Here is an 8,230-nt window from a genome sequence, read left to right as displayed (position 1 = left end):
TGCAAAGCCAGCTGGATATTATTCTAATGAGCTCCATCACTCAAACAAGACCACATTTGGTTGGACCGGACCAAATCTGAACCAATCATAGAAGTCTACTTAACAAGTTTGAACTGCACAGTAGAGTTTAGTTCAGTACAGTACAGAACAGTTTATTTTGGTAGAGTACAGAACAGTACAGAGTATTGTACAATATAGTATATTATACTTTACTCATACTGTACTCATCTGTATTGTACTAAACTATACTGTACTCCTGTATTGAACTATACTTTGCTCTACTGTACTGTACTCTGCTGTGCTCTACTGCAAGGTTTCCTAAACTTGGTCCTGGGGCCCACATTTTGTTTTTTTGCCCTAGCACTACACAGCTGATTCAATTAACCAACTAATCATCAGGCTTTGATTATTTGAATAAGCTGTGTAGTGCTAGGGCAAAAACTGCTCCACTGTACTTTGCTGTCCAAACTTTCCAAACATAGACGTTTATGTTTGGGAGAAATCCGAGTTCAGACCGGACCAAATCGGAACCAATCATAGACGTCTACGTTTGGGCCAAATCGAGGCTGGAAAACGTCTGTAGACGTTGAAATCAAGGAAAGGGTGGGCGGACCAAATCGCAAGGTCCGTGGACGTTGGCGTCGGACGGTGCTCACTGGACTGCAGCCGCACTGTCGATTTAAGGTGGTCTAGATAGCAACTTGGACATACCGGTAGTTATAATTTATGAACGTCACAAACGCGTTTTTACAATTACACAGCCAACAAACATTTCCTGCCTAAATTTCGTTTTATCCACGCGGCAAGATAGTATCTAAGCATCACTGCTGCAGGTCCACCTTAACATTTGATGTCACTCATTGCTCATGCAGTTTGCATTTACGTACGTCAACAACATGATTGAATTGAGGCTTTCTTCCTGTCGTATGCTTTACTCATATGGACCGAGACAGGCAGTAGAGTTTATCAATTTGGATGCATCTCGTGGTGTTTTCACGTTCCCCATCATTTCAGTGAAGAGGGGCGACGAAACCGCAACGTTTATCACCGGTAATTGTTTTTTTTTCTCCATTTTCTTGCTGATGATACTGTCATTCGAAGTAGATGGTGTGGGAGTTGAGGTGCAGTACCACATCTTTAGGAATATTAAATGAATAGAAACAAGCTCAAGTATGAAGGCGTGATGACAGCATGCATGTTGTTAAACGAACAAAGATGGTGACGGTCACAACGGGGAAATGGCTTGCATATATTGAAGCCGTATGTCTAGCAGCCATCCAGAATGCTGAATGAGTCCGAAAAAGGAAATGTGTATGTGGAATAGCTTTGTGTGGCATGGCCGCGGATAATGCAGTCGGTGTGTCTTTTACTGCAGTGACCAAATGCATTCTCTTGTGTGGTGGCAATCTTGTATGCGTTAAAAACACAATGGTATTGAATGCCGTGGCGGACAAGATTTATTTATTTGTTTATAAACAGCCTTATTTATATTACACCATATTCACCCAGCTCAATGAAACATCAATAGGTTTAGGTGGATTTTTCCCTATGCCCATCATGAAGTTGCTACAACATAGACTATGAATGAAAGTTTACAACGTACGCAAGGTTCATAGGTCGAGAGAAATTTGTGTAATCAAGGTGGCAGACATTGACACATTCGTTAACGCCTTGCACGCTATCGACTGCATCTAACTGATATAGGGTGCAATCATTAGTCCAACAGTCAGGTATGTTCAGCCCGTTTCGTTCCGTTTAACAAACGTTTAACAGAATCGTCGGAATGAATACATCCCTGATCACACGCAAACAGTTCACTTCATAGCGGCTACAAACAGTGCTTTCGGAAAGTATTCAGACCCCTTGACTTTGTTAAAATGATTTGAATCGTTTCTTTATTCCGTTTTTTTACTCAATCTACACACAATACCCGAAAGAAAAAAACAGGTTTTTAGAATTTTAAAAACGTATTTTAAAATAAACGGAAATATTACATTTACATAAGTATTCAGACCCTTTACTCAGTACTTTGTTGAAGCACTTTTGGCAATGATTACAGTCTCCTGTCAGATTGGGTGTTACGCTGCAAGCTTGGCACACCTGTATTTGGGGAGTTTCTCCCATTCTTCTCTGCAGACCCTCTCAAGTGCTGTCAGGTTGGATGGGTAGCTTCGTTGCACAGCTATATTCAGGTCTCTCCAGAGCTGTTCAATTGGGTTCAAGTCCGGGCTTTGGCTTGGCCACTCAAGGACATTTACTTGTCCCCGAAGCCACTCCTGCATTGTCTTGGCTATGTGTTTAGGATCATTGTCCTTTTGGAAGGTGAACCGTCACCCCAGACTGTGGTCCTGAGCATTCTGGAGCAGGATTTCAATGATCTCGCCGTACTTTGCTCCTTTCATCTTTCCCTCGATCCTGACTAGTCTCGCAGTCCCTGCAGCTGAAAAATAACCCCGCTGCATGATGCTGCCACCACCATGCTTCACCATAGGGATGGCGCCAGGCTTCCTCCATATGTGACGCTTGGCATTCAGGCCAAAGACTTCAATCTTGGTTTGATCAGACCAGAGGTACCTTTTGGCAAACTCCAAGCAGGCTGTCATGTGCCTTTTACTGAGGAGTGGCTTCCGTCTGGCCACTCTACCAAAAAGGCCTGATTAGTGGAGTGCTGCAGAGATGGTTGTCCTTATGGAAGTTTCTTCCATCTCCACAGAGGAGCTATGTCAGAGTGACCATCGGGTTCTTGGTCACCTCCCTGACCAAGGCCCTTCCCCGATTGCTCTGTTTGGCTGGGCGGCCAGCTCTAGGGTGAGTCTTGGAATTAGTTTGGAACCGCCATTTAAGTATGATGGAGGACTCTATATTCTTTGGACCTTCAGTGCTGTAGAAATATTTTGGTACACTTCCCCAGACCTGTGTGTCAACACGATCCTGTCTCTGAGCTCTACGGTCAATTCCTTTGACTTAATGGCTTGGTTTTTGTTCTGAGATGCATTATCAACCGTGAGACCTTTATATAGACAGGTGCGTGCCATTCCAAATCATGTCCAATCAATAGAATTTACCACAGGTGGACTCCAATCAATTTGTAGAAACATCAAGGATAATCAATGGAAACAGGATACACCTGAGCTCAATTGAGTCTCATAGCAAAGGGTTTGAATACTTATGTAAATAAGGTATCATTTTTTATATACATTAGCAAGAATCTCTGAACCTGTTTTCACGTTGTCATTATGGGGTATTGTGTGTAGATTGAGGACATTTATCTAATACATTTTAGAATAAGGCTGTAAAGTAACAAAATGTGGATATTGGTAGGGGGTCTGAATACTATGGCGGTTTCAGCGGCATGATCTTTGCAGGGCAGGGTTTACACATAAACACATACCACCAGTCCACGTGAAGGGTTAACACGGTTTATTTTATCAGGTACCGGCAGAGTTCATGATATACAAAACCCAAACAAGCAAAGTAAATACATCGTCACCAGTCCTCCAATCTTGGTCTTTGGGGGTTCACTCCGTGTTGAAATCATCCTTTCCTTTATTCCGGTAAACCACCTTCTCCACTGTATGCTCAGTCTCTCCAATAGCCTCCTGTTCCTTCACCAGCTGGGGTCAAATTAAAAAAAGGGCAAGAAAGCAAATCCAGGACGTGTTTAAGTAGAGGCCCTGATTGGTTTCACCTGTCTGCAGTTTAGTCTCTAAATACAACTGGAGACAGGTGTGGCTGTTCTGCTGCAGTCCGGAAGTTTCGCCTGAGCTGTCCATGGTCCTGCCTCTGGGGAATACTTCCCATTGCTGTCTATGGTCCTGGTAGCCAGAAAACACGGAAACCTCACAGGCACATACCGTCCATCCACAACACAACCCCTGAAACCGCTACAATAGATTCCGAATGCGTTACCGGATGATCTCTTTGATTGTTGTATAATTTCTTCTTGCGTCTACGTGCTCTTCTCCCTCACCTTCTCCCTTTTCTTGTGGAATTCAGTGCACAACACATCAGCAATCTGTGACCATGCGAAAAAACCTTTCCAAGCCAAACCTTCATATCATAACTGCTAACCTCTACACACAGCCTACATCGTTGTCACCATATTATAACGCCATAATCAACATAGCTACTAGATCTAAAGTGTTAGTAAACCTGCTACAATCATGCAGTACTGTATACAGTCAGCAAATAGTTTAGCAGTTGCACTGACAGGCTTCGGTGGCAATAAATTAATAAAACCAAAATCTTACCTTGACTTGGAAGACTTCAAGTGTTGGATAGCTATAGGCAGCTAGCTAACATTGCACCCCTCTCTGTTTGAGCCAGGTGTTTGAGTAGGCTAAACTAGCTAGCTGCATTCACTAGCTAAGTAAGTGAAAGTGGAAATATAACTAGTTCTCTCTTTCTTGCAACCACATTTTATGCACTGCAGTGCTAGCTAGCTATAGCTTATGCTTTCAGTACTAGATTCATTTTAGAATCATTTGATTGGGGGGAGACATGTCAGTTCATGCTGCAAGAGCTCAAGATGGGTTGGAGGATGTTGTCATAATTACTGTGTAAGTCTATGGAAGGGGGTGAGAACTACAAGCCTACTAGGTTTTGTGCTGAAGTCAATGCACCCAGAGGAGGATGGAAGCTAGCTGTCCTTCGGCTACAACATGGTGCTACCCTACAGACTGATGTTGGGGCTACTGTGGACCTTCATTGCAAAACAATATGTTTTAATCACTTATTTGGTGACATGAATATATTTAGTATAGTGTTATCTAAAAAGGAACATACAAAAAAAAATCTAAAATTCTTCAGAGCGGGACAGTCCTCCCCCAAGGAGCCTCTGCAGCTTAAATGTCATTTTAACGTTTGCAAAGTACCAATGTGCAAAATAGCCTGATGCCAGCTATTTGCCCTGGGCATTAGAACATGATGTCTGTATATGTGTGTGTGTGTGTGTGACAGAAGCCCTATGCAGCAGTGGTGACATTTGACATGCTTCTCCGTCTATGGTTAAACAATGAATTTGTGAAAGGATATTTTTGTGCACTGCACAGTTAAAACTAATGCATCCTCCACTGATATATTTAGTACAACGTCTCCATAGAGTCTATGGAATCTATAGCACACATAGACAGTGGATTCTCAAAGGCCCTAGATTATCAGGGGCGGCAGGGTAGCCTAGTGGTTAGAGTGTTGGACTAGTAACCGGAAGTTAACCGGAAGCAAGTTCAAACCCCCGAGCTAACAAGGTACAAATCTGTCGTTCTGCCCCTGAACAGGCAGTTAACCCACTGTTCCTAGGCCGTCATTGAAAATAAGAATTTGTTCTTAACTGACTTGCCTAGTTAAATAAAGGTTAAAAAAAAGAAAAGAAAAAAAAGAATCAGGCATGAAGATCCAAAGTGTCATGACGTTGGCCTTGGGGGTAGGTTTATGACAGTCATAAGTACCTCTTCCCCCTTTTTCCTCTCTCTACCCTACTGTTGTGATATTTGAAAACCCCTTGGTTAACATAGAGATTCTGGGAACATCAGAAGGTGGGCGGAATTGAACTATATTCTGGTAATCCGACCAATTGAACATATGCGGTGGTACTTAATGAATATGATGTCAGTTCGGTTGTGATCTGAGACATTCTCATTAATGACAGGATGACATAAACTCTACAGTGGAAAGTCTGCACATTGTAGTTATCGGAGTCACATGGAATTGTTGTTCAATTTAAATGTTTGAATATAAAATTATTGGTGAAGAGATGAAATGTAATTTTAGCTTCCAAATGAGCGATTTGGGTTTTCATAAGGTTAGAGCTCTGCTCAGTCAGTGGCCCGCCCCTGTGAAGAGACATGGGTTATAAAACTTTTCAAACACACCCTTCTCGCTCCACTATATAAAGCCTTGACGAAAATGTAACCTCCTGTTCCGAGGATGTGAGGATGACGGTCCGATGTCAGAATGGTTCAGATAATAACTACAGAGCGAAGCCAACCTCGGCGTGAGTTTGGTTGCAAATGGTATGAACTTTGAACTCTTATTCACTACAAAAGTGATACCTCCAAGCTGTTGAGTTAGCAACAGCAGCTGCAAACGTAGGCTAGGAAAGAACAGACAGAGTAACCCGTCTACCACACAACAATGTTACTACAACATATCCAATTTACCACCAGAGACATTCTTCAAAGGACTTGGTTGGACAACACGGCCTTCCATTTACCACCAACCTACCGAAGCGCAGCTCAGAGTAAATATTTATTGCATTTTCCTTTTCCAAATGGGCGGTATGCATAAGATAGAGTGCATAAGATACTTACTGTATTTACGATAGCACAGCTTCACCCTTTGTTCCTCAGTCTGCCCGCTCTTTCACTCAAACACAGACCCCTTTCTTTTGTGTAACCAGCTGTCATATTTGTTCCGTCCACCAGGGACGTTTTCCTTTATGACGTAATTTGTAATCAAGGTATAATTCATTCTGTGTATATGTAATTCTGTGTGATTTAGTTAGGTATTTAGTAAATAAATAATTAAACCCAATTTTGTATTACTGATTCAACTTGTTAGCCAGGGTTCGTGAAGATAACCAAGAATTCACAACTTTCAGATGAGACTGAATTAAGGTGACGATTAATATTGACTGCTATTGATGTAAAATATTACTAGGTCTTTAAGAGTTTATTCGGAAGATAACAGCTCTATAAATATTATTTTGTGGTGCCCCAACTCTCTAGTTAATTACATTTACATGATTAGCTCAATCAGGTAATATTAATTACGGAGAAAGGATTTTATAGAATAGCATGTCATATCACTTAATCCGGCATAGCCAAAGACACGACAAAAGCAAGATAGTGTTACTGTTATCTAGTTGGTTTTTAAATCAATCTCCTATTGTGCACCCCAATACATATCAGACGTGCTGTTGAGTTGTGTACCCAGTAAGTCCCTCAGGTTCTCAGGTTCTGGCCTTTTAGTTCCCTTTAGTTACTATGCCCCCTGCGTCTGGAATAGCTTGCCAGAGCACCTGATGGAGGTCGAAACTGTGGACATATTTCAAAGAGATCTTAAAACACACCTTTTTAGCTTGGCTTTTCATTAGGGTGCTTTTTTTGAGTCTTACATTTTTTATTGTTATTCTTTTGTTTTTATCCTGTTATGTTTGTTCTGTAGTAAATACACTACTTGGTCAAAAGTATGTGGACCCCCGTTTCTGGTTGGTAGGTGATCAAATACTTATGTCATGCAATAAAATGCAAATTAATTACTTAAATCATACAATGTGATTTTTTTATTTATTTTTGTTTTAGATTCCGTCTCACACAGTTGAGGTGTACCTATGATAAAAATTACAGACCTCTACATGCTTTGTAAGTAGGAAAAACTGCAAAATCAGCAGTGTATCAAATACTTGTTCTCCCCACTGTACTTTCTTTTTTTTAACACCAGGAAATCAGCTCCAAGTGATTTTAATTTGGGTCATCTGTTCCCAATTATTTCCACGCATAATAGAGACACGTGATCATATACCAATATAAGCGAGGTTTGAAATTATTATGTTTTAGTCAAATATTATCTCTGTTTTGGCTTCTTGTAGTCAACTTGCAGTCTACAAATTATATGTAATTATGTTCCGATCATCCACTCAATAAAAAAATATTAGTCTAGTTGATGATCCCTGTTCTATGGCTTATCATGAGGTATTCTAACCTGGGTGAGCAGTACCTCGAGATTGTCTTAATTTTAGAGATTGCGCACCAGCTGTTGTTAACAAAGAGACACACCTCCCCCAGGGAGCCTTTTTGTCCTGCTGGTGCATAGAAAACCAACTAGATGTATATTATCCATGTTCAGCCACAACTCTGAGAAATATAGGATAATACAGTTCTCCAGTGATGAGTTATTTTGCCAATAGAATGGAGGGAAAAGGTAGTTTATTTACTCGCCAACGTAGTTTTGTCAGGGTGCCTGCAAGTCGGCCTCTCTAACACAGTACCTTCCTTTCCCGAGTCTCAGGGATTAGGGCCTTGTCTGGGGTGAACAGATTATCCTGCACTGCCGACTTGTTGAAGTAGAAATCATCATCCAAATCGAGGTTAGTGATCGCTGTTCTGATGTCCAGAAGCTCTTTTCGGTCAGAAGAAAAGATGGTGGAAACCTCATGTACAAAAAAAGTTCAGATCAGCGCAAAAATACTCACAAAATTGCAGAATTGATCAGGAGCCTGTAAAACGGCAGC

At 41.3% G+C, this 8,230-nt stretch overlaps 1 protein-coding gene across 2 annotated transcripts in view; it reads left to right on the top strand.

Moving 5' to 3' along the window:
- Positions 1 to 906: 906 nt before the first annotated feature.
- Positions 907 to 8,230, top strand: part of klhl17 (kelch-like family member 17) — a 31,674-nt gene continuing 24,350 nt past the window's right edge. Inside the window, exons 1-2 of one of the 2 annotated variants that reach the window (XM_064923055.1) lie at positions 907 to 1,050; positions 8,008 to 8,086. The gene's annotated coding sequence lies outside the window, so the exon portion shown is untranslated. The remainder of the gene's footprint in view (positions 1,051 to 8,007; positions 8,087 to 8,230) is intronic. The other variant, XM_064923056.1, reaches the window with a different exon arrangement.

The sequence above is a fragment of the Oncorhynchus masou genome, chromosome 18 (genome assembly GCF_036934945.1).
Source record: "Oncorhynchus masou masou isolate Uvic2021 chromosome 18, UVic_Omas_1.1, whole genome shotgun sequence".
Classification (NCBI taxonomy): domain Eukaryota; kingdom Metazoa; phylum Chordata; class Actinopteri; order Salmoniformes; family Salmonidae; genus Oncorhynchus; species Oncorhynchus masou.
This window is presented reverse-complemented; position numbering and strand designations above follow the sequence as displayed.